The sequence below is a fragment of the Eurosta solidaginis genome, chromosome 2 (genome assembly GCF_040869045.1).
Source record: "Eurosta solidaginis isolate ZX-2024a chromosome 2, ASM4086904v1, whole genome shotgun sequence".
Taxonomy (NCBI): Eukaryota; Metazoa; Arthropoda; class Insecta; order Diptera; family Tephritidae; genus Eurosta; species Eurosta solidaginis.
Genome location: NC_090320.1, coordinates 178,965,959 through 178,991,187, shown reverse-complemented (window position 1 = coordinate 178,991,187; position 25,229 = coordinate 178,965,959). Strand labels below are relative to the sequence as shown.

At 37.6% G+C, this 25,229-nt stretch overlaps 1 protein-coding gene across 3 annotated transcripts in view; it reads right to left on the bottom strand.

Moving 5' to 3' along the window:
* The window catches only part of LOC137240360 (CUGBP Elav-like family member 1), a 1,194,531-nt gene extending 1,174,638 nt beyond the window's left edge, over positions 1 to 19,893 (bottom strand). For all 3 annotated transcript variants that reach the window (XM_067766480.1, XM_067766472.1, XM_067766481.1), the window contains exon 1: positions 19,546 to 19,893. The gene's annotated coding sequence lies outside the window, so the exon portion shown is untranslated. The remainder of the gene's footprint in view (positions 1 to 19,545) is intronic.
* Between the last annotated feature and the right edge of the window lie 5,336 nt (positions 19,894 to 25,229).

The following is a 25,229-nucleotide window of genomic DNA, read 5'->3' as shown; positions in this document are numbered from 1 at the left end:
ACTCCCTTTTAAAATGCTCATTAACACCTTTCATTTGATACCCGTATCGTACAAACGCATTCTAGAGTCACCCCTGGTCCACCTTTATGGCGATATCTCGAAAAGGCGTCCGCCTATAGAACTAAGGCCCACTCCCTTTTAAAATACTCATTAACACCTTTAATTTGATACACATACCGTACTAACAAATTCTAGAGTCCCCTTGGTCCACCTTTATGGCGATATCTCGAAAAGGCGCCCGCCTATAGAACTAAGGCCCACTCCCTTTTAAAATTCTCATTAACACCTTTCGTTTAATAATCATATTGTACAAACGCATCTAGAGTCACCCTTGGTCCACCTTTATGGCGATATCTCGAAAAGGCGTCCACCTATAGAACTAAGGCCCACTCCCTTTTAAAATGCTCATTAACACCTTTCATTTGATACCCGTATCGTACAAACGCATTCTAGAGTCACCCCTGGTCCACCTTTATGGCGATATCTCGAAAAGGCGTCTACCTATAGAACTAAGGCCCACTCCCTTTTAAAATACTCATTAACACCTTTCATTTGATACACATACCGTACTAACAAATTCTAGAGTCCCCTTGGTCCACCTTTATGGCGTTATGTCGAAAAGGCGTCCACCTATAGAACTAAGGCCCACTCCTTTTTAAAATTCTCATTAACACCTTTCGTTTAATAACCATATTGTACAAACGCATTCTAGAGTCACCCTTGGTCCACCTTTATGGCGATATCTCGAAAAGGCGTCCGCCTATAGAACTAAGGCCCACTACCTTTTAAAATACTCATTAACATCTTTCATTTGATACCCGTATCGTACAAACGCATTCTAGAGTTACCCCTGGTCCACCTTTATGGCGATATCTCGAAAATGCGTCCGCCTATAGAACTAAGGCCCACTCCCTTTTAAAATGCTCATTAACACCTTTCATTTGATACCCGTATCGTACAAACGCATTCTAGAGTCACCCCTGGTCCACCTTTATGGCGATATCTCGAAAAGGCGTCCGCCTATAGAACTAAGGCCCACTCCCTTTTAAAATACTCATTAACACCTTTAATTTGATACACATACCGTACTAACAAATTCTAGAGTCCCCTTGGTCCACCTTTATGGCGATATCTCGAAAAGGCGCCCGCCTATAGAACTAAGGCCCACTCCCTTTTAAAATTCTCATTAACACCTTTCGTTTAATAACCATATTGTACAAACGCATCTAGAGTCACCCTTGGTCCACCTTTATGGCGATATCTCGAAAAGGCGTCCGCCTATAGAACTAAGGCCCACTCCCTTTTAAAATACTCATTAACACCTTTAATTTGATACACATACCGTACTAACAAATTCTTGAGTCCCCTTGGTCCACCTTTATGGCGTTATGTCGAAAAGGCGTCCGCCTATAGAACTAAGGCCCACTCCCTTTTACAATACTCATTAACACCTTTAATTTGATACACATACCGTACTAACAAATTCTAGAGTCCCCTTGGTCCACCTTTATGGCGTTATGTCGAAAAGGCGTCCACCTATAGAACTAAGGCCCACTCCCTTTTAAAATACTCATTAACACCTTTAATTTGATACACATACCGTACTAACAAATTCTAGAGTCCCCTTGGTCCACCTTTATGGCGATATCTCGAAAAGGCGTCCGCCTATAGAACTAAGGCCCACTCCCTTTTAAAATTCTCATTAACACCTTTCTTTTAATAACCATATTGTACAAACGCATTCTAGAGTCACCCTTGGTCCACCTTTATGGCGATATCTCGAAAAGGCGTCCGCCTATAGAACTAAGGCCTACTCCCTTTTAAAATACTCATTAACACCTTTAATTTGATACACATACCGTACTAACAAATTCTAGAGTCCCCTTGGTCCACCTTTATGGCGATATCTCGAAAAGGCGCCCGCCTATAGAACTAAGGCCCACTCCCTTTTAAAATTCTCATTAACACCTTTCGTTTAATAACCATATTGTACAAACGCATTCTAGAGTCACCCTTGGTCCACCTTTATGGCGATATCTCGAAAAGGCGTCCGGCTATAGAACTAAGGCCCACTCCCTTTTAAAATACTCATTAACACCTTTAATTTGATACACATACCGTACTAACAAATTCTAGAGTCCCCTTGGTCCACCTTTATGGCGTTATGTCGAAAAGGCGTCCACCTATAGAACTAAGGCCCACTCCCTTTTAAAATTCTCATTAACACCTTTCGTTTAATAACCATATTGTACAAACGCATTCTAGAGTCACCCTTGGTCCACCTTTATGGCGATATCTCGAAAAGGCGTCCGCCTATAGAACTAAGGCCCACTCCCTTTTAAAATACTCATTAACACCTTTAATTTGATACACATACCGTACTAATAAATTCTAGAGTCCCCTTGGTCCACCTTTATGGCGATATCTCGAAAAGGCGTCCGCCTATAGAACTAAGGCCCACTCCCTTTTAAAATACTCATTAACACCTTTCATTTGATACCCGTATCATACAAACGCATTCTAGAGTCACCCCTGGTCCACCTTTATGGCGATATCTCGAAAAGGCGTATAGAACTAAGGCCCACTGCCTTTTAAAATACTCATTAACACCTTTAATTTGATACACATACCGTTCTAACAAATTCTAGAGTCCCCTTGGTCCACCTTTATGGCGTTATGTCGAAAAGGCGTCCACCTATAGAACTAAGGCCCACTCCCTTTTAAAATTCTCATTAACACCTTTCGTTTAATAAACATATTGTACAAACGCATTCTAGAGTCACCCTTGGTCCACCTTTATGGCGATATCTCGAAAAGGCGTCCGCCTATAGAACTAAGGCCCACTCCCTTTTAAAATACTCATTAACACCTTTCATTTGATACCCGTATCGTGCAAACGCATTCTAGAGTCACCCCTGGTCCACATTTATGGCGATATCTCGAAAAGGCGTCCGCCTATAGAACTAAGGCCCACTCCCTTTTAAAATACTCATTAACACCTTTAATTTGATACACATACCGTACTAACAAATTCTAGAGTCCCCTTGGTCCACCTTTATGGCGTTATGTCGAAAAGGCGTCCACCTATAGAACTAAGGCCCACTCCCTTTTAAAATTCTCATTAACACCTTTCGTTTAATAACCATATTGTACAAACGCATTCTGGTCCACCTTTATGGCGATATCTCGAAAAGGCGTCCGCCTATAGAACTAAGGCCCACTCCCTTTTAAAATACTCATTAACACCTTTAATTTGATACACATACCGTACTAACAAATTCTAGAGTCCCCTTGGTCCACCTTTATGGCGATATCTCGAAAAGGCGTCCGCCTATAGAACTAAGGCCCACTCCCTTTTAAAATACTCATTAACACCTTTAATTTGATACACATACCGTACTAACAAATTCTAGAGTCCCCTTGGTCCACCTTTATGGCGTTATGTCGAAAAGGCGTCCACCTATAGAACTAAGGCCCACTCCCTTTTAAAATTCTCATTAACACCTTTCGTTTAATAACCATATTGTACAAACGCATTCTAGAGTCACCCTTGGTCCACCTTTATGGCGATATCTCCAAAAGGCGTCCGCCTATAGAACTAAGGCCCACTACCTTTTAAAATACTCATTAACACCTTTCATGGCGGCCACCGTGGTGTGATGGTAGCGTGCTCCGCCTATCACACCGTATGCCCTGGGTTCAACTCCCGGGCAGAGCAACATCAAAATTTTAGAAATAAGATTTTTCAATTAGAAGAAAATTTTTCTAAGCGGGGTCGCCCATCGGCAGTGTTTGGCAAGCACTCCGGGTGTATTTCTGCCATGAAAAGCTCTCAGTGAAAACTCATCTGCTTTGCAGATGCCGTTCGGAGTCGGCATAAAACATGTAGGTCCCGTCCGGCCAATTTGTAGGGAAAATCAAGAGGAGCACGACGCAAATTGGAAGAGAAGCTCGGCCTTAGATCTCTTCGGAGGTTATCGCGCCTTACATTAATTTTTTTTTTTTTAACACCTTTCATTTGATACCCGTATTGTACAAACGCATTCTAGAGTCACCCCTGGTCCACCTTTATGGCGATATCTCGAAAATGCGTCCGCCTATAGAACTAAGGCCAACTCCCTTTTACACCCGAACTTAGCCTTCCTTACTTGTTCTGATTGAACTCTTTAGCGCAGGTCGGAAATATATAGAAACTTTTATTTCTGTAACTGATATTGAACTTTACGGTTGTATAGCAGAAATGCTATTAATTTCCACACACAAAAATAGAAAATATAGCCGCATCGCAGTGTGAAGAGCTTAAGAGCCTTGTAATTCTTAAAACTCAACAATTTGTTTTGTGCTGTGTGAGAAAAATTTAAACTCTCATTACCTATCGGAAAATATCGCATTACTTGAACATAAAACAGTAGTAAGTGCACTTAATATAAAACAAAATAGTCTCATTAATTTATTTAGTTTTCTTTAAGAAATCCATTGAGTTAAATTATAAATTACAAAGACTCTTTAAATATAAGATGGTGCATTGTAGAGTTCTAAAACTTTGTGGAAATTATAGGACACTTGTAAGAGGAATTCACCATACCTTTTGCTATGCTGTCCGCCTCAACATAGCTGACTTTTTAAGGCTGTATAACTCTGTAATTTATTTTGCCTTTGGAAAAATTGCCTATTTGGAAATAAGCTGGCTGAAAAATATTGGCATAACAGCTTAAGTTAAATCAAATTTGAAAATCTCAGGCAGGGATTTGTAAAAAAAATCTAATTTGACTATTTGTTTCTTACTTTCTCGATATAGGGTGTGTTCGAGCTGCAGCAGTGTTACATTTTATGGCAGCGGATCACGTTCTTCACCAAAATTTGAGCAGATGTGGCAATTTCGCGCGTTCGTTGAACGATATGTTGACAATCTATTGATCATCTCTAGGAAATTAGCGACATTCCAGCAACTAAGCAGCACTTTAGCAATACTACTGTTATTATTTGGTTGCTCAAACACTCCCATATTTATTGTGCATTAAATCTAAAATATAAAACTCAAAAATGACTCCGGTTGTCACAGCCAATAATAGAAAAAGCCACAATAATTTACATGAGTCATCAATTCTTTCTCTGATTCAAAAGTTGAACTACCAGAGCTACCGTCATCAGCTCAGTGTCATCATTGCCAGCAGCGCCAATAACACCAAACTCGTGCCTGACACATAAAAATCGTTTCATTCAATAGCGCAAGTGAAATGTACTAAGCACTCACTACTAAGTAGCGTCAAATATTCGCTTGGAGTCATTGCGTCAATGAGCTACCATTGAGCTGGCACCGCATTGGCGCTGGCGCCATGCAATTTACATCACTAAAATTGCGCGAATGCCCAGGCTCATGACTTTATAATCCATATGGTGAAAACGAAGCAGGAGCAAAACGTATGGTGTATTCCTGGTGTAGCCGTCCCACCTTGTGGAGAATGAACGACTCTACAATGCTCCCTCTTATTAATCTACTCTCTTTGACCGGAGTCATTTTTGAGTTTTATATTTTAGATTTAATGCACAATTAATATGGGTGTGTTTGAGCAGCCATATAATAACAGTAGTATTGCTAAAGTGCTGCTTAGTTGATGGAATGTCGCTAATTTCCTAGCGATGATCAATAGATTGTCAACATTTCGTTCAACGAACGCGCGAAATTGCCCATCTGGTAAAATGTTGCTGAAGAATGTTATGCGCTGTCAAAAGAAGTAACACTGCTGCAGCTCGAACACACCCTATATCGAGCAAATAAGAAACAAATACACAAATTAGCTTTTTTACAAATCGCTTGGCTGACATTTTCAATTGTTGATTTTAATTAAGCTGTTATGCCAATATTTTTCAGCCACCTTATTTTCAGATAGGTCATTTTTCCAAAGGCAAAATAAATTAGCCCTAAAAATCAGGTGGACAGCATATCAAAAGGTATCTTTTTTAATGCATATTTCATTATCACTGTATAGAGCCCACATTTCTGCACACGCTGTTTTTATACTCAGTTGAGCAGAGCTCACAGAGTATATTAACTTTGATTGGATAACGGTTGGTTTTACAGGTATAAAGGAATCGAGATAGATATAGACTTCCATATATCAAAATCATCAGTATCGAAAAAAAATTTGATTAAGCCATGTCCCTCCGTCCGTCCGCCCGTCTGTCCGTTAACACGATAACTTGAGTAAATTTTGAGATATCTTGACGAAATTTGGTATGTAGGTTCCTGAGCGCTCATCTCAGATTGCTATTTAAAATGAACGATATCGGACTATAACCACGCCCACTTTTTCGATATCGAAAATTTCGAAAAATCGAAAAATTGCGATAATTCATTACCAAAGAGGGATAAAGCGATGAAACTTGGTAGGTGGGTTCAGCTTATGACGCAGAAATTTTGGACAACGGGCGTGGCATCGCCCACTTTTTAAAGAAGGTAATTTAGAAGTTTTGCAAGCTGTAATTTGGCAGTCGTTGAAGATATCATAATGAAATTTGGCAGGAACGTTACTCCTATTACTGTATGTATGCCCAATAAAAATTAGCAAAACGGAGAACGACCACGCCCACTTTTAAAAAAAATTTTTTTTAAAGTGAAATTTTTACAAAGAATTTAATATCTTTACAGTATATAAGTAAATTATGTCAACATTCAACTCCAGTAATGCTATGGCGCAACAAAATACAAAAATAAAAGAAAATTTCAAAATGGGCGTGGCTCCGCCCTTTTTCATTTGATTTGTCTAGGATACATTTAATGCCATAAGTCGAACAAAAATTTACCAATCCTTATGAAATTTGGTAGCCGATTAGATTCTAGGAAGATAACTGTTTTCTGTGAAAAAGGGCGAAATCGGTTGAAGCCACGCCCAGTTTTTATACACAGTCGACCGTCTGTCCTTCCGCTCGGCCATTAACACGATAACTTGAGCAAAAATCGATATATCTTTACTAAACTCAGTTCACATAATTATCTGAACTAACTTTCTATTGTTCTAAAAAGTGGCCGAAATCGGACTATGACCACGCCCACTTTTTCGATATCGAAAATTACGAAAAATGAAAAAAGTGCCAAATACGAAAAAAGGGTTGAAACATGGTAATTGGATTGGTTTATTGATGCAAAATATAACTTTAGAAAAAATCTTTGTAAAATAGGTGTGACACCTACCATATTAAGTAGAAGAAAATGAAAAAGTTCTGCAGGGCGAAATCAAAAGCCCTTGGAATCATGGCAGGATTACTGTTCGTGGTATTACATATATAAATAAATTAGCGGTACCCGACAGATGATGTTCTGGGTCACCCTGGTTCACATTTTGGTCGATTTCTCGAAAACGCCTTCACATATACAACTACCACCACTCCCTTTTAAAATTCTTATTAATACATTTAATTTGACACCCATATTGTACAAACACATTATAGAGTCACCCCTGGTCCACCTTTATGGCGATATATCGAAAAGGCGTCCACCTATAGAACTAAGACCCTCTCTCTTTTAAAATACTCATTATCACCTTTCGTTTGATACCCGTAATGTACAAACAAAGTCTAGAGTCACCTCTGGTCCACCTTTATGGCGATATCTCGAAAAGGCGTCCACCCATAGAACTAAGGCCCCCTCCCTTTTAAAATACTCATTAACACCTTTCATTTGATACCCATATCGTACAAACAAATTCTAGAGTCACCCCTGGTCCACCTTTATATCGATATCTCGAAAAGGCGTCCACCCACTCCCTTTTAAAATACTCATTAACACCTTTCGTTTGATACCCATATCGTACAAACGCATTCTAGAGTCATCCCTGGTCCACCTTTATGGCGATATCTCGAAAAGGCGTCCACCCATAGAAATAAGGCCCACTCACTTTTAAAATACTCATTAACACCTTTCATTTGATACCCATATCGTACAAATTAATTCTAGAATCACCCCTGATCCACCTTTATAGCAATATCTCGAAAAGGCGTCCACCCATAGAACTAAGGCCCAATCCCTTTTAAAATACTCATTAACACCTTTTATTTGGTACCCATATCGTACAAACTTATTGTAGAGTCACCCCTGCTCCACCTTTATAACGATATCCCGAAAAGGCGTACACTTATAGAACTAAGGCCCACTCCCTTTTAAAATACTCATTAATACCTTTCATTTGATACCCATATCGTACAAACAAATTCTAGAGTCACCCCTGGTCCACCTTTATGGCGATATCTCGAAAAGGCGTCAACCCATAGAACTAAGGCCCAATCCCTTTTAAAACACTCATTAACACCTTTCGTTTGATACCGTTATTGTACAAACGCATTCTAGAGTCACCCCGGTCCACCTTTATAACGATAATCCGAAAAGGCGTCCACCTATAGAACTATGGCCCTTTCCCTCTTAAAATACTCTTTAATACCTGCCATTTGATACTCATGTCATACAAACACATTCCAGGGTTACCCTAGGTTCATTTTCCTACATGGTGATTTTACCTTATTTTGTCTCCATAGCTCTCAACTGAGTATGTAATGTTCGGTTACACCCGAATTTAGCCTTCCTTACTTGTTTTATACTCAGTTGAGCAGAGCTCACAGAGTATATTAAGTTTGAGTGGATAACGGTTGGTTGTACATATATAAAGGAATCGAGATAGATATAGACTTCCATATATCAAAATAACCAGGATCGAAAAAAAATTCGATTAAGCCATGTCCGTCCGTCCGTCCGTTAACACGATAAATTTAGTAAATTTTGAGGTATCTTAATGAAATTTGGTATGCAGGTTCCTGAGCCCTCATCTCAGATCGCTATTTAAAATGAACTATATCGGACTATAACCACGCCCACTTTTTCGATATCGAAATTTCGAAAAACCGAAAAAGTGCGATAATTCATTACCAAAGACAGATAAAGCGACGAAACTTGGTAGATGAGTTGAATTTATGACGCAGAATAGAAAATTAGTAAAATTTTGGGCAATAGGCGTGGCACCGCCCACTTTTAAAAGAAGGCAATTTAAAATTTGGAAGCTGTAATTTGTCAGTCGTTGAAGATATCATAATGAAGTTTGGCAGGGACGTTACTCCTATTAATATATGTATGCCTAATAAAAATTAGCAAAATCGGAGAAGGACCACGCCCATTTTTAAAAAAAAATTTTTTTAAAGTAAAATTTTAACAAAAAAATTAATATCTTTACAGTATATAAGTAAATTATGTCAACATTCAACTCCAGTAATGATATGGTGCAACAAAATACAAAAATAAAAGACAATTTCAAAATGGGCGTGGCTCCGCCCTTTTTCATTTAATTTGTCTAGGATACTTTTAACGCCATAAGTCGAACAAAATTAACCAATACTTTTGAAATTTGGTAGGGGCATAGATTTTATGATGTTAACTGTTTTCTGTGAAAACGGGCGAAATCGGTTGATGCCACGCCCAGTTTTCATACACAGTCGTTCGTCTGTCCTTCCGCATGGCCGTTAACACGATAACTTGAGCAAAAAGCGACATATCTTTAATGAACTTAGTTCACGTACTTACTTGAACTCACTTTATCTTGGTATGAAAAATGAACGAAATCCGACAATGACCACGCCCACTTTTTCGATATCGAAAATTACGAAAAATGAAAAAAATGCCATAATTCTATACCAAATACGAAAAAAGGGATGAAACATGGTGAGGTAATTGGATTGGTTTATTGACGCGAAATATAACTTTAGAAAAAACTTTATAAAATGGTTGTGACACCTACCATACTAAGTAGAAGAAAATGAAAAAGTTCTGCAGGGCGAAATAAAAAACCCTTAAAATCTTGGCAGGTATTACATATATAAATAAATTAGCGGTATCCAACAGATGATGTTCTGGGTCACCCTGGTCCACATTTTGGTCGATATCTGGAAAACGCCTTCACATATATAACTACCACCACTCCCTTTTAAAACTCTCATTAATACCTTTAATTTGATACCCATATCGTACAAACACATTCTAGAGCCACCCCTGGTCCACCTTTATGGCGATATTTCGAAACGGCGTCCACCTATAGAACTAAGGCCCACTCCCTTTTAAAACACTCATTAATACCTTTAATTTGATACCCATATGGTACAAACAAATTCTGGAGTCACACCTGGTCCACCTTTATGGCGATATCTCGAAACGGCGTCCACCTGTGGAACTAAGCATCACTCCCTTTTAAAATACTCATTAATACCCTTCTTTTGATACCCATATTGTACAAACAAATTCTAGGGTCACCCCTGGTCCACCTTTATGGCGATATCTCGAAACGGCGTCCACCTATGGAACTAAGGATTACTCCCTTTTAAAATACTCATTAACATCTTTCGTTTGATACCCATATTGTACAAACGCATTCTAGGGTCACACCTGGTCCACCTTTATGGCGATATCTCGAAACGGCGTCCACCTGTGGAACTAAGCATCACTCCCTTTTGAAATACTCATTAACACTTTTCTTTTGATACCCATATTGTACAAACAAATTCTAGGGTCACCCCTGGTCCACCTTTCTGGCGATATCTCGAAACGGCGTCCACCTATGGAACTAAGGATTACTCCCTTTTAAAATACTCATTAACACCTTTCTTTTGATACCCATATCGTACAAACAAATTCTAGGGTCACACCTGGTCCACCTTTATGGTGATATCTCGAAACGGCGTCCATATGTGGAACTAAGCATCACTCCCTTTTAAAATACTCATTAACACCTTTCTTTTGATATCCATATTGTACAAACAAATTCTAGGGTCACCCCTGGTCCACCTTTATGGCGATATCTCGAAACGGCGTCCACCTATGGAACTAAGCATTACTCCTTTTTAAAATACTCATTAACACCTTTCTTTTGATACCCATATTGTACAAACAAATTCTAGGGTCACCCCTGGTCCACCTTTATGGCGATATTTCGAAACGGCTTCCACCTATGCTAAGGATTACTCCCTTTTAAAATACTCATTAACACCTTTCATTTGATACGCATATCGTACAAACGCATTCTAGAGTCAACCCTGATCCACCTTTATGGCTATATCCCTAAATGGCGTCCACCTATAGAACTATGGCCCACTCCTTCATAAAATACTCTTTAATGCCTTTCATTTGATACACATGTCATACAAACACATTCCAGGGTTTCCCTCGGTTCATTTTCCTACATGGTTATTTTCCCTTATGTTGTCAATATAGCTCTCAACTGAGTATGTAATGTTCGGTTACACCCGAACTTAACCTTCCTTACTTGTTATATGTATCTCTTTCAGTTTAGAAGTGACCGAAAACAGCTATGTGCTCACAGTCCTAGAAGTACTATGAAAAACGGTTATATACTAACTTGCTTAAAATTTTTTTTAATCGCTAGTGAAAGTGCTTTGGTTTCAATGTAAACAAGTAAGGAAGGCTAAGTTCGGGTGTAACCGAACATTACATACTCAGCTGAGAGCTGTGGAGACAAAATAAGGGAAAATCACCATGTAGGAAAATGAACCTGGGTAACCCTGGAATGTGTTTTACGCCATTGGTATCAAATGAAATGCGTTAATGAGTATTTTAAAAGGTAGTGGGCCTTAGTTCTATAGGTCGACGCCTTTTCGAGATATCGCCATAAAGGTGGACCAGGGGTGACTCTAGAATTTGTTTGTACGATATGGGTATCAAACGAAAGGTGCTAATGAGTATTTTTAAAGGGGGTAGGCCTTAGTTCCGTAGGTGGACGCCTTTTCGAGATATCGCCATAAAGGTGGACTAGGGGTGACTCTAGAATGTATTTGTACGATATGGGTATCAAACGAAAGGTGCCGTAAAGGTGGAACAGGGGTGACTCTAGAATGTGCTTTTACGACATGGGAATCAAATGAAAGGCGTTAATGAGTATTTTAAAAGGTAGTGGGCCTTAGTTCTATAGGTGGACGCCATTTCGAGATATCGACATAAAGGTGGACCAGGGGTGACTCTAGAATTTGTTTGTACGATATGGGTATCAAACGAAAGGTGTTAATGAGTATTTTTAAAGGGAGTGGGCCTTAGTTCCATAGGTGGACGCCTTTTCGAGATATCGCCATAAAGGTGGACCAGGGGTGACTCTAGAATGTATTTGTACGATATGGGTATCAAACGAAAGGTGCTGTAAAGGTGGAACAGGGGTGACTCCAGAATGTGCTTTTACGACATGGGAATCAAATGAAAGGCGTTAATGAGTATTTTAAAAGGTAGTGGGCCTTAGTTCTATAGGTGGACACCTTTTCGAGATATCGCCATAAAGGTGGATCAGGGTGACTCTATAACGTTTTTGTACGATATGGGTATAAAATTAAAGGTTATAATGAGAGTTTTAAAAGGGAGTGTTGTAGTTGTATATGTGAAGGCGTTTTCGAGATATCGACCACAATGTGGACCAGGGTGACCCAAACATCATCTGTCAGGTACCGCTAATTTATTTATATATGTAATACCACGAACAGTATTCCTGCCAATATTCCAAGGGCTTTTGATTTCGCCTTGAAAAACTTTTTTTTTTTCCAAAGTTATGTTTTGCGTCAATAAACCAATCAAATTACAATGTTTCATCCCTTTTTTCATATTTGGTATAGAACTATGGAATTTTTTTCATTTTTCGTAATTTTCGATATCGGAAAAGTGGGCGTGGTCATAGTCGGATTTCGGCCATTTTTTGTGCCAAGTTAAAGTGAGTAAAGATAAGTACGTGAACTAAGTTTAGTAAAGATATATCGATTTTTGCTCAACTTATCGTTTTAAGGGCCTAGCGGAAGGACATACGGTAGACTGTGTATAAAAACTGGGCGTGGCTTCAACCGATTTCGCCCATTTTCACGGGAAACAATTATCGTCATAGAATCTATGCGCCTGCCAAATTTCACAAGGATTGGTAAATTTTTGTTCGACTTATGGCATCAAAAGTATTCTAGACGAATTAAATGAAAAAGGGCGGAGCCACGCCCATTTTTAAATTTTCTTTTACTTTTGTATTTTGCTGCACCATATAATTACTGGAGTTGAATGTTGAAATAATTTACTTATATACTGTAAAGATAATCAATTTTTTGTTAAAATTTGACTTAAAAAAAATTTTTTTTTAAAGTGGCCGTGTTCTTCATCTGATTTAGCTAATTTTTATTTGGCATATATATAATAATAATAGTAACATTCCTGCCAAATTTCATCATGTTATCTTCAACGACTGTCAAATTACGGCTTGCAAAACGTTCAAATTACCTTCTTTCAAAAGTGGGCGGTGCCACGCCCGTTCTCCAAAACTTTACTAATTATCTATTCTACGTCATAAGGTCAATCTACGTACCAAGTTTCATTACTTTATCCGTCTTTGGTAATGAATTATCGCACTTTTTGAATTTTTCGAAATTTTCGATATCGAAAAAGTGGGGGTGGTTATAGTCCGATTTCGTTCATTTTAAATAGCGATCTGAAATGAGTGCCCAGGAACCTACGTACCGAATTTCATCAAGATACCTCAAAATTTACTCAAGTTATCGTGTTTACGGATGGACGGACGGACGGACATAGCTAAATCAGTTTCTTTTTTCGCCCAGATCATTTTGATATATAGAATTCTATATCTATCTCGATTAATTTATGCCGTTACGGATTGCCGTTATGCGAACAAAGTTAATATACTCTGTGAGCTCTGCTCAGCTGAGTATAAAAATAATTACAAACAATCTTACTTCCCAAAGCAGCCGGTTCTATGAGCCGGAGCAACTGGGGATTTTTCCCGACCAAGGGCTGTTATTTCAGTGTAACCCTATTTAATTTGTTGCATCCCTCCCACAAATTGTCATCCTCCCAGCAGATCCTTGCAGCGGGAATGCGCCATATTCTCCTGCTCTGGGAGGGTATCGATCCCAATCCGGAACCTGTACCTGACCCCGGTCCAGATAAATGGTTTTGCTGCGTTTGTCGGAAAGGAATCTTCACTCTTGTCAGTGTGTCACGGGATGACTGCATCGGACAGGATGTTCTGGGCTAGACCCCAAAACCCGAAGTCCAGGTAACTTTTTTAAATCTTTTATGGCTCCTTGCTTTTTACGCCCAGGGGCGTCCCGTAGTCTGCGCCTTAACTCCCTAGCTACCTTCTAGCTGCCCCGCTGCTCAGCAAGCCACAACAACACAGAATTCTTCAGCTAAACTGTAATTTACTACTTCCAAAGCAATTGGCCGGCCGATTGCATGCTACGTGTCCCAGATATGGTCGCCAAGCCTAAAGGTTATTCACCTGAAGAAAATACAGGCCTGCCAAAACAATGGCCTCAGAACCGCTACGGGCTGTCTTCTTATGTCCCCAGAACACCACGTACACAACTAGGGAGAAAAATGAAATGCTAAACGAACAGTTTCTGTCGAATACCCAGAAACCTGGGCATCCCAACAGACATCTGATTGATGAAGCTACACCTCCCAGGGGCTTAAGGGGTCATCTCCGTAAGCATTATGAGGAAATTCTGCACAAATTTCATAAATTTCCCTACCGCCAAAAGCAAATTTTTATCATGTTTGAAAGCAGCCATGTGCTTTAAAACGGCGCAAATATTTATCACGTCGTTTTGGGTTAAAAAACATGATTTTTGTCCTTCACACATCAATAACATACTTTCCATAAAATATTTCAAAAATACGACATTTGCAAAATTTTGCAAATGGACACCAGAAATAAGTTTTTTTATCTCCTGAACAGTTATTGAAAAACACATACATAACTCTTTTTGTGAGCGCAGCGACGATATGCACTTTTTTTCATATCCAAATACAAGGGAAAAAGCGGTAGATACTACAAATCTTAAATTTGTATTTTTCATTTTTTTATAAGAATTGGGCGCGGTAATTTACCGATTTTGAAAAGGAAAGAAAGAAAACATCTTCAACCGTGTTTGAAGTCGATACAACTATTTTCAAAAGGTTCACGACACCGTAGTACGCCACGCGCTTATTTTCAATAAAGTTAAATACAGCTTTTAAGTCAATTTTACGAAGTTGCTTATATAAAATTATAACATTAGCGTCTAACTTTAAATACACATCTGAAATTGCTGCGCATAAAGTTAGTACTACTAAATTTCAATACGCATTATACTTAAATGTAACTGAAATATGTGTCTGTGTTTCACCTCTACACTAATTCTATGTTTCGCCTCTTAAAATGGTGCGTGTCCACAATTCATTGCAACTGATTCAGCTATATGTTATACACTATGGCCATCAGAGGGTTGTTTCTCCGCTTTTCGGTACACCTAGTGCTGTAGCTAGATATATAACCACTGCCGCTAGATGGGTCTCCTAAGCATTATCTAAGCGAGGATAAGCGTTTTTTTTACCGCATACGTAAACTACACACGTGAAAAAAACACGGCTAATAGTTACAGAACAGGGTGTACCTAAAATCGGAGACACAAACCCCTGGTGGCCATAATGTATAACATATATAGCTGAATCGTTTACGATGAATAGTGGATACACACCACTTTTAGAGGTGATACCAAAGACTCTCAAAGACTTTTTTAATCCCGATGGTGAAAACGAAACAGGGGCAAAACGTATGGTGTATTCCTGGTGTAGCCGTTCCACTTTGTGGAGAATGAACGACTCTACAATGCTCCCTCTTATTAATCTACTCTCTTTGGTATCACCAAATTAAAAAAGTCATGAGCCTGGGTATTCGCGCAATTTTAGTGATGTAAATTGCATGGCGCCAGCGCCAATGCGGTGCCAGCTCAAAGGTAACTCATTGACGCAATGACTCCAAGCGAATTTTTGGCGCTACTTAGTAGTGAGTGTGTAGTACATTTCTCTTGCGCTATAGAGTGAAACGACTTTTGTGTGTCAGGCACGAGTGTGGTGTTATTGGCGCTACTGGCAATGATGACACTGAGGTGATGACGGTAGCGCTGGAAGTTCAGCTTTTGAATCAGAGAAAGAATTGATGACCCGTGTAAATTATTATGGCTTTGGCTATTATTGGTTGTGTATTTGAACCAAATAAATGCTGCGGACATAACAACCGGAGTCATTTTTGAGTTTTATATTTTAGATTTAATGCACAATTAATATGGGTGTGTTTGAGGAACCAAATAATAATAGTAGTATTGCTAAAGTGCTGCTTAGTTGCTGGAATGTTGCTAATTTCCTAGCGATGATCAATAGATTTTCAATATTTCGTTCAACGAACGCACCAAATTGCCACATCTGCTCAAATTTTCCAAGATTTTCCATTGTTGATTTAACTTAAGCTGTTATGCCAATATTTTTCAGCCAGCTTATTTTCAAATAGGTAATTTTTCCAAAGGCAAAATAAATTACAGAGTTATACAGCCTTAAAAAGTCAGCTATGTTGATGCGGACAGCATAGCAAACGATATGGTGAATTCCTCGTACAGCCGTCCCACAATTCCCACAAAGCTTTAGAACTCTACAATGTACCATCTTATATTTAGAGAGTCTTTGGTGATACACAGAATTAGTGTTGAGGTGAAACACAGACAGTATAATTCTTATTGAAATCTAGTAGTACAAATTTTATGCGTAGCAATTTCAGAGGTGTATTTAGCTTAGCAGTCCATATAAAGTTTAAGTGTAAACATACATAGATGTAACAAGTAAAGGTGTCAAGTTCGGCAGTAACCGAACATTATATACTCAGCGTGAGCTTCAATTGTACATTTCATTTAGATAAATTACTTTTCTACATAACACGCGGCACCGCCCGTTTAAAAAAAATGTCGCCCCATTTCCTCATACAATAAAACTTGGTAAGTGAAACATCATTGATTCAAAACTATTTTTTGCTAAGTTATAGCTTATTATTCTAGCCTACGACCCTTTTAAACTTTGTCCTATATATAAGTTGCCGTGGTCTTTAACCGATCCCGTCCATTTTTACTAGAAATATTTTCTGCTATAAGGAAAATATGCGTACACAACTTCATTACGATATGTTAATTTTTCTTCGAGTTATGGCTTCCGGAACATAGAAAATTGCTTAGTCATAAAAGGGGTGTGCCACGCCCATTTTTTAAATATGAAATTTTTCCTATTTATTGTTATAAATCCACTTGGGAAATGAAATACCATTGATATAAAGCCCTTTTTTGCAAAGATATAGCTTGTTTTATTCGTCCACGACCCTTTTAAAAATGTTTTATGTAAAAGTGGGCGTGGTCCTTAACCGATTTCGTTAATTTTTCTTCAAAGCATTCCTTATAGTAAAGGCAACCTCTCTGCCGAATTTTGTTACGATAGGTTTAACGATTTTTGATTTGTGATTAATAATATTTGTTAAATTGATTTTATCACAAGTGGGCCGTGCCACGCCCATTTTAAAATTTTTTGTTTTTAATTTTTATCAAGAGTCTCAATATCAGTCCACATGTCAAACTTTAATATTCTAAGTGTATTATTTACTAAATAATCGGGTTTTTTCTGTTTTCCAAATGTTATATATATAAAAAGTGGGCGTGGTTATCATCCGATATAGCTCATTTTAAAAACCAATCTATTCTGGGTCCAGGTAAGCTCGTGTACCAAATTTGGTAAAGATATATCAACATTTACTCAAGTTATCGTGTTAACCGACAGGCTGACGGACGGACGGACATGGCTCAATTAAATTTTTTTTCGATACTGATTATCTATCTCGATTCCTTTATGCTTTGCACACAGAGTATATTAACTTTAATTGGATAACAGTTGGTTGTTCAGGTATAAAGGTATCGAATATCAAAATCATCAGTATCGAAAAAAAAATTTGATTGAGCCATGTCCGTCTGTCCGTTAACACGATAGCTTGAGTAAATATTGAGATATCTTCACCAAATTTGGTACACGAGCTTATCTGGACCCAGAATTGGTATTGAAAATGAGCGAAATCGCATTAACATTTTGGAAAACACAAAAAACCTGATTATTTAGTAAATAACTCCCCTACAATGTTGAAATTTGACGTGTGGACTGATATTGAGACTCTTGACAAAAACTTTGAAGACATTTTTTAAAATGGGCGTGGCACCGCCCACTTGTGATAAAATCAAGTTTACAAATATTATTAGTCATATTATACCAAAATTCGGTCGAGAGGTTGCCTTTACTATAAGGAATGCTTTGAAGAAAAATTAACGAAATCGGTTAAGAACCACGCCCACTTTTATATAAAACTTTTTTAAAAGGGTCGTGGACGAATAAAATAAGCAATATATTTGCAAAAAAGGGCCTTATATCAATGGTATTTCATTTACCAAGTGGATTTATAACAATAAATAGGAAAATTTTCAAATTTTATAAAACGGGCGTGGCACGGCCCCTTTTATGAACAAGCAATTTTCTATGTTTCGGGAGCCATTTTTCGAAGAAAAATTAACGGATTGGGTACACAAATTTTCCCAATAGCAGGAAATATTTCTAGTAAAAATGGACGAGATCGGTTTAAGACCACGGCCACTTTTATATAAACGGTTTTTTTAAAAGGGTCGTAGACGAAAATAATAAGCTATATCTTAGCGAAAAAGAGATTTGTATCAATAGAATTTTACTTTCTAAATTGAATTAGAATATTAAATTGGAAAACACTAAAATTTTTTAAAATGGGCGTGGCACCGCCCCTTTTTTGTCTAAGCAATTTTCAATGTTTCGGGAGTCATAACTCGAAGAAAAATTTACATATCGTAACAAAATTGGGTACACATATTTTCCTTATAGCAGGAAATATTTCTAGTAAAATGGATAAGATTGGTTAAGGACCACGTACTTTTATATAAATGACTTTAAAAAGGGGCGTAGGTAAAAATAATAATTTAAATCTTAGCGAAAAATAGTTTTGTACCAATCGTATTTTTATTGTTATGTTATATCTTTATTTTAAAATAAACAGTAGGGAAATCCTCATATCTGAAGGAACACCGCATTATTACCCGCTCAAGGTCATTGGCGTTAGCCTCTGTATCCTTTTTGCTTCTTTTAAACGAAAATTTATTCAGAATAGAACCATATGTATATGTATTATTACGCAGCCTTGTAACACTATTAAGTACACAAAACAAACAACAACAGCATTTAAAGTGTACAGCTGGGTATGTAATGCTCGGCTTCACCCGAACTTAGACTTCCTTACTTGTTTTGTATAGTAGTATTAGTCGCGGTCAAAAGAAGTAGTGTGTTCAAATTCAATACAATCCATTTCTCACGGAATAGGCTGACGGATAGACCGATGAATGGATGAGCAATCCTAACTTAATTTTATTTTTGGTTGAGACTACCAGTAGGATTGAGTTAAGTAGGATATCAAAAAAATTGCTATAATCGCAATAAAGTCGATTGTGGCTACCGACAAAATCAAATTATTTTCATGAAGTCCCCCGCCCAAAATGCCTCCGGATGCGTAAGTAAAATGATCAATATGAAAAAAGCATAGTATATGAGTGGAGAAATTTTTTTTAACCGATATTTTTGGTATGTTTTGATGAGTTTACCCAAGAAGTTTTATTTTGCCGATTTTTCTTAAGTAACCTCGATGATTCGCCTAAAAAATTTTGGTAACACTGGGTATAAACTGCTTGAGTAAACACATTGAGGTTCAACGCAGCAGATGTGCTACGCTGCTCACAATTCACAACAAACAGTAATATATTAATAGCCCAATTAGTAATCACTTAATACATATATTTTTGGATTTTATGGCTTTTTTAATTTTCTGGATAAATTTCCAATATGTTTTCACGGCCCGCGATGTGATTTTGGAATGAATAAAATCTTATGGGTGCACAGCAACGCGATTATGATTTCCCAAGGCAAATATTCACAAATAACTAAGAGTTTTCGTTGACAGTCAGGCGGCACTTTGGATATACTAAATGCAAATGCGTCGTGCATAATTAAAGAGACTGTGACAAAGGTCAGAACCGTTGAATATAATATATTCTATTTAGCGTGGGGTGGCATATTTTGACAGCGAAGCTTTGATCGTTGAGCAGCGGTGCGCTGTAAAATACTTAACAATGTGCTGCCGTGTAATGTAGGGAAAAGTGGGGTACATTTTACACGTTGTTGTTAAAAAACATTTCTCGAAGGTAATAATCTACTACAGCGGTCGACAGCTGATGCAAAAAAAAAATCCAAAGCGTGATATCCTCCGAAGATATCTTGAGTTTATCTTCCAATTTCCTACAAATTAGCAGAACGGGACCTACATATTTAACGCCGACTTCGAACGGCAACTGCAAGTCAGATGAGTTTTCACAGAAAACCTTTTCATGGCAGAAATACACTCGGAGGTGGCCCCGCTTAGAAATACTTTTTTCCAATTGAAAAAAACTTGTTTCTTAACTTTTGATGTTGATTTGCCCGTGGCTTGAGCCCAGGATCTCCGGCGGAGCACGGTACCACCACAAATATTCGGTCGCCGTCGCCCGCTATTACACGTCCAAAAATGTCGGGAGAGGTATCAAAAGACGCGTTTTGACCTCAGTATCAATAATCCGAATGCGAAAGAAAAAAATGCCTTCTGTCAAATTATATACCCCCGGGGTAGGAGCTATATAAGTTTTGCGCAGAACACCTTTCTGTAATGGTGTCCTACGGCCGCTTAAATAAAATTACCTTGGCTGTGTACAACAAAATCATCAAATTACAACAATAACATTCCAATTTTCAACTTTCTGTGGAAATATCTCTCCACAGCTGTAATTTATTCTTTCCGCGTTCGAATAATTGATACCGAAAAAGGAGTCTTTTTGGACGTCAATTAGAAGTAGAGCGCTGTTGTAGACTTGTACCTTCTCGCGAAACATTTTACTTTCACATTATTTGCGAAACCAGATTTTGTAAAATGTACCCATCTTAAAATTTACACATTTCATTGCATTTGAGATATACATACATATGTATGTACATAGGTAATCAAAATTTACAAATTTGTCTTTTACATTAAATTATCTGGAATGTGCGCGCCTATGAAATGAGATGTAACTCTCGTCACTCAAGTTCCTCATTAGGTATAGTAATTGCCATGTTTTCGGAATATATAGAAGGGCGCTAGCGATGAGGCGCATAAAAGAGCTCGGAACTTTATTGTCTCCTAAGGACTTTACCAATTTTATTGGAGTCAAATGTACCTGATATGATTGTAGCTCAGAAAAATTAACTACATATATTTACCTTCAAAGTTTGTATATGTGATGCTCCGCCAGAAAATACTTCTAACTCGAAAAAAGTGGTTTTTTAACGATTCATTACAAATGAAATTTCGTCCTAGAAATTGGTGAATCCCTGCGATCGATTCCTTTTACTTATTGAGTTATGAGAAGTTAGGGCATTCGACTTAGGGATCTTTTCTTGCGGAGTATCACAACATACATATTTAAGGCTTTATATCTTTTCGTAATTGTTAAAAAAATCTGAACATAATTTAATTTTGACCATTCAACTGAGTATTAAATTCATTTCATTGGCTCGAAGTCACACAAGAATCCTTAGTGACGAAGTAAAGGCGCCCAAAGTTATAGTTACCCCACTTCACTGTACTGTTGATGGCGGCAACAATAAGAACAAGTAAGGAAGGTTAAGTTCCGGTGTAACCGAACATTACATACTCAGTTGAGAGCTATGGTGACAACATAAGGGAAAACAACCATGTAGGAAAATGAACCGAGGGAAACCCTGGAATGTGTTTGTATGACATGTGTATCAAATGAAAGGCATTAAAGAGTATTTTATGAAGGAGTGGGCCATAGTTCTATAGGTGGACGCCATTTAGGGATATAGCCATAAAGGTGGATCAGGGTTGACTCTAGAATGCGTTTGTACGATATGGGTATCAAATGAAAGGTGTTAATGATTATTTTAAAAGGGAGTAGTCCTTAGTTCCATAGGTGGACGCCGTTTCAAGATATCTCCATAAAGGTGGAATAGGGGTGACAATAGAATTTGTTTGTACAATATGGGTATCAAAAGAAAGGTGTTAATGAGTATTTTAAAAGGGAGAGATCGTTAGTTCCATAGGTGGACGCCGTTTCGAGATATCGCCATAAAGGCGGACAAGGGGTGACCCTAGAATTTGTTTGTACGATATGGGTATCAAATTAAAGGTATTAATGAGGGTTTTAAAAGGGAGTGGTGGTAGTTGTATAGGTGGTCGCCTTTTCGAGTTATCGACATAAAGGTGCACCGGGGTGACTCTAGAATGCGTTTGTACAATATGGGTATCAAACGAAAGGTGTTAATGGCCATAAAGGTGGACCAGGGGTGACTCTAGAATGTATTTGTACAATATAGGTATCAAACGAAAGGTGTTAATGAATATTTTAAAAGGGAGTGGGCCTTAGTTCTATAGGTGGTCGCCTTTTCGAGATATCGCCATAAAGGTGGACCAGGGGTGACTCTAGAATATGTTTGTACGATATGGGTATCAAATGAAAGGTGTTAATGAGTATTTTAAAAGAGCGTGGGGTTTAGTTCTATAGGTGGACGCCTTTTCGATATATCGCCATAAAGGTGGACCAGGGGTGACTCTAGAACCTGTTTGTACGATATTAGTATCAAATTAAAGGTACACTCAGAGAAAAAATCGTTCTAAAACGAACGAAACAAGTTCAAAATTAAGAACATTCGTTGACAAAAGTCTGTTAAGTACGTTTTTTCTTAACTCGTGACAGATTAGCTTATTTTAAGAACAGTTTTTCCAAGCACACCGTTCGTATTTTCTGACCAGTTTGGTATTGATGTGTGAAACTTCTGTGCTCATTTCAAGCACTACTTGGGCTTGATTTAGGATTTTTCGTTCTCACGCTTCGAGAACGATTTGGGTTCGATTTAACATTTTCTGTCTCAATTTAAGAACGGTTCGTGCTTGATCTTTGGTGGGAGGGCAAAATATTTTTTTAAATATATTTATTTATTTTCTATTAATAATAATTTTTTTGTCATAAATAAAAAATATTTATAACAAAAAAATTATTATTTAAATTCAAAAGTTTAAGAAAAAATGCATAATAAGCATTTTCTCATACATTTCTCTTATTGAGAAATTATTCTTATTTGAAGACGTAATCTGCATATATACTTAAAACATTTCATAACAAGTTTGAGAATTACCTGTGCATATGTGAATGGAACTGAACGAAATTAAGAGTTAAAAAAAATAGAACATAAAAAAATTGTTTTAAAAAAATTCAGGGTTTGACGGGGATCGAACTCGCGCCACACGATCGCAAGATGAACATCATTGCCGCTGGGCCACTACAACTGCTTGATAGCTGGTGCCAAATGTTGTATTTAACATTGTAGTGCACACGAATTGTACCGTTTTTTTTTCTTGGGCTTAATTTAAGAACATCGTTCTCATTAATAGAACATTTGTCCATATTTTAAGACCAGCTCTGTTTTCAAGAAAATGGTGTCAATTCAAGAACAAGGTTGTTGTTTTAAGAACAGGTCGTTCGTTTTTCAAGAACAAAAAAGTAAGAACATGAAAAGCTTGAATTGAGTCCGGTGGTGCTGGATTTTAGAACGCCGTTTTTCTCTAAGTGTATTAGTGAGAGTTTTAAAAAAGGAGTGGTGGTAGTTGTATATAAGAAGGCGTTTTCCAGATATCGACTAAAATGTGGACCAGGGTGACCCAGAACATCATCTGTTGGATACCGCTAATTTATTTATGTATGTAATACCTGCCAAGGTTTCAAGGGTTTTTTATTCCGCCCTGCAGAACTTTTTCATTTTCTTCTATTTAATATGGTAGGTGTCACAACCATTTTACAGAGTTTTTTCTAAAGTTATATTTCGCGTCAATAAACCAATCCAATTACCATCTTTCATCGCTCTTTTCGTATTTGGTATAGAATTATGGCATTTTTTTCATTTTTCGTAATTTTCGATATCGAAAAAGTGGGCGTGGTCATAGTCGGATTTCGTTCATTTTTTTTACCAAGATAAAGCGAGTTCAGATAAGTACGTGAACTAAGTTCAGTAAAGATATGTCGATTTTTGCTCAAGTTATCGTGTTAACCGCCATGCGGATGGACAGACGGACGACTGTGTATAAAAACTGGGCGTGGCTTCAACCGATTTTGCCCATTTTCACAAAAAACAGTTAGCGTCATAAAATCTATGCTCCTACCAAATTTCAAAAGGATTGGTAAATTTTTGTTCGACTTATGGCATTAAAAGTATCCTAGACAAATTAAATGAAAAGGGCGGAGCCACGCCCGTTTTGAAATTTCCTTTTATTTTTTTATTTTTTTGCACCATATCATTACTGGAGTTGAATTTTGACATAATTTACTTATATACTGTAAATATATTAAATTTTTGGTTAAAATTTTACTTTAAAAAAAAATTTTTTTAAAAGTGGTCGTGGTCCTTCTCCGATTTTGCTAATTTTTATTAAGCGTACATATAGTAATAGGAGTAACGTTCCTGCCAAATTTCATCATAATATCTTCAACGACTGCCAAATCACAGCTTGGAAAAGTTTTAAATTACCTTCTTTTAAAAGTGGGCGGTGCCACGCCCATTGTCCAAAATTTTACTAATTTTCTATTCTGCATCATAAGTTCAACGCACCTACCAAGTTTCATCGCTTTATCTGTCTTTGGTAATGAATTATTGCACTTTTTTGGTTTTTCGAAATTTTCGATATCGAAAAAGTGGGCGTGGTTATAGTCCGATATCGTTCATTTTAAATAGCGATCTGAGATGAGTGCTCAAGAACCTGCGTACCAAATTTCATTAAGACACCTCAAAATTTACTCAAGTTATCGTGTTAACGGACGGACGGACGGACATGGCTCAATCAAATTTTTTTTCGATCCTGATGATTTTGATATATGGAAGTCTATATCTATCTCGATTCCTTTATACCTGTACAACCAACCGTTATCCAATGAAACTTAATATACTCTGTGAGCTCTGCTCAACTGAGTATAAAAAGTTCATATACTTTGCGCCATTCGACATGTCTTTTGTCACTTAACCTGCTCATTTCATTTTGGTTGGACGGACTAAATGTAAAACGAAATTGTTTACGGAATTCTCGGGGCATTTTTTGTCAGCTTCTGAAGCGGTTGACAGTTTTTCGTCTAAAATATATAAAACATCAAATATACATATGGCCGAATCCACGGAAGTTCAGCTACCATAATACATATTGTTTCTGCGTTAA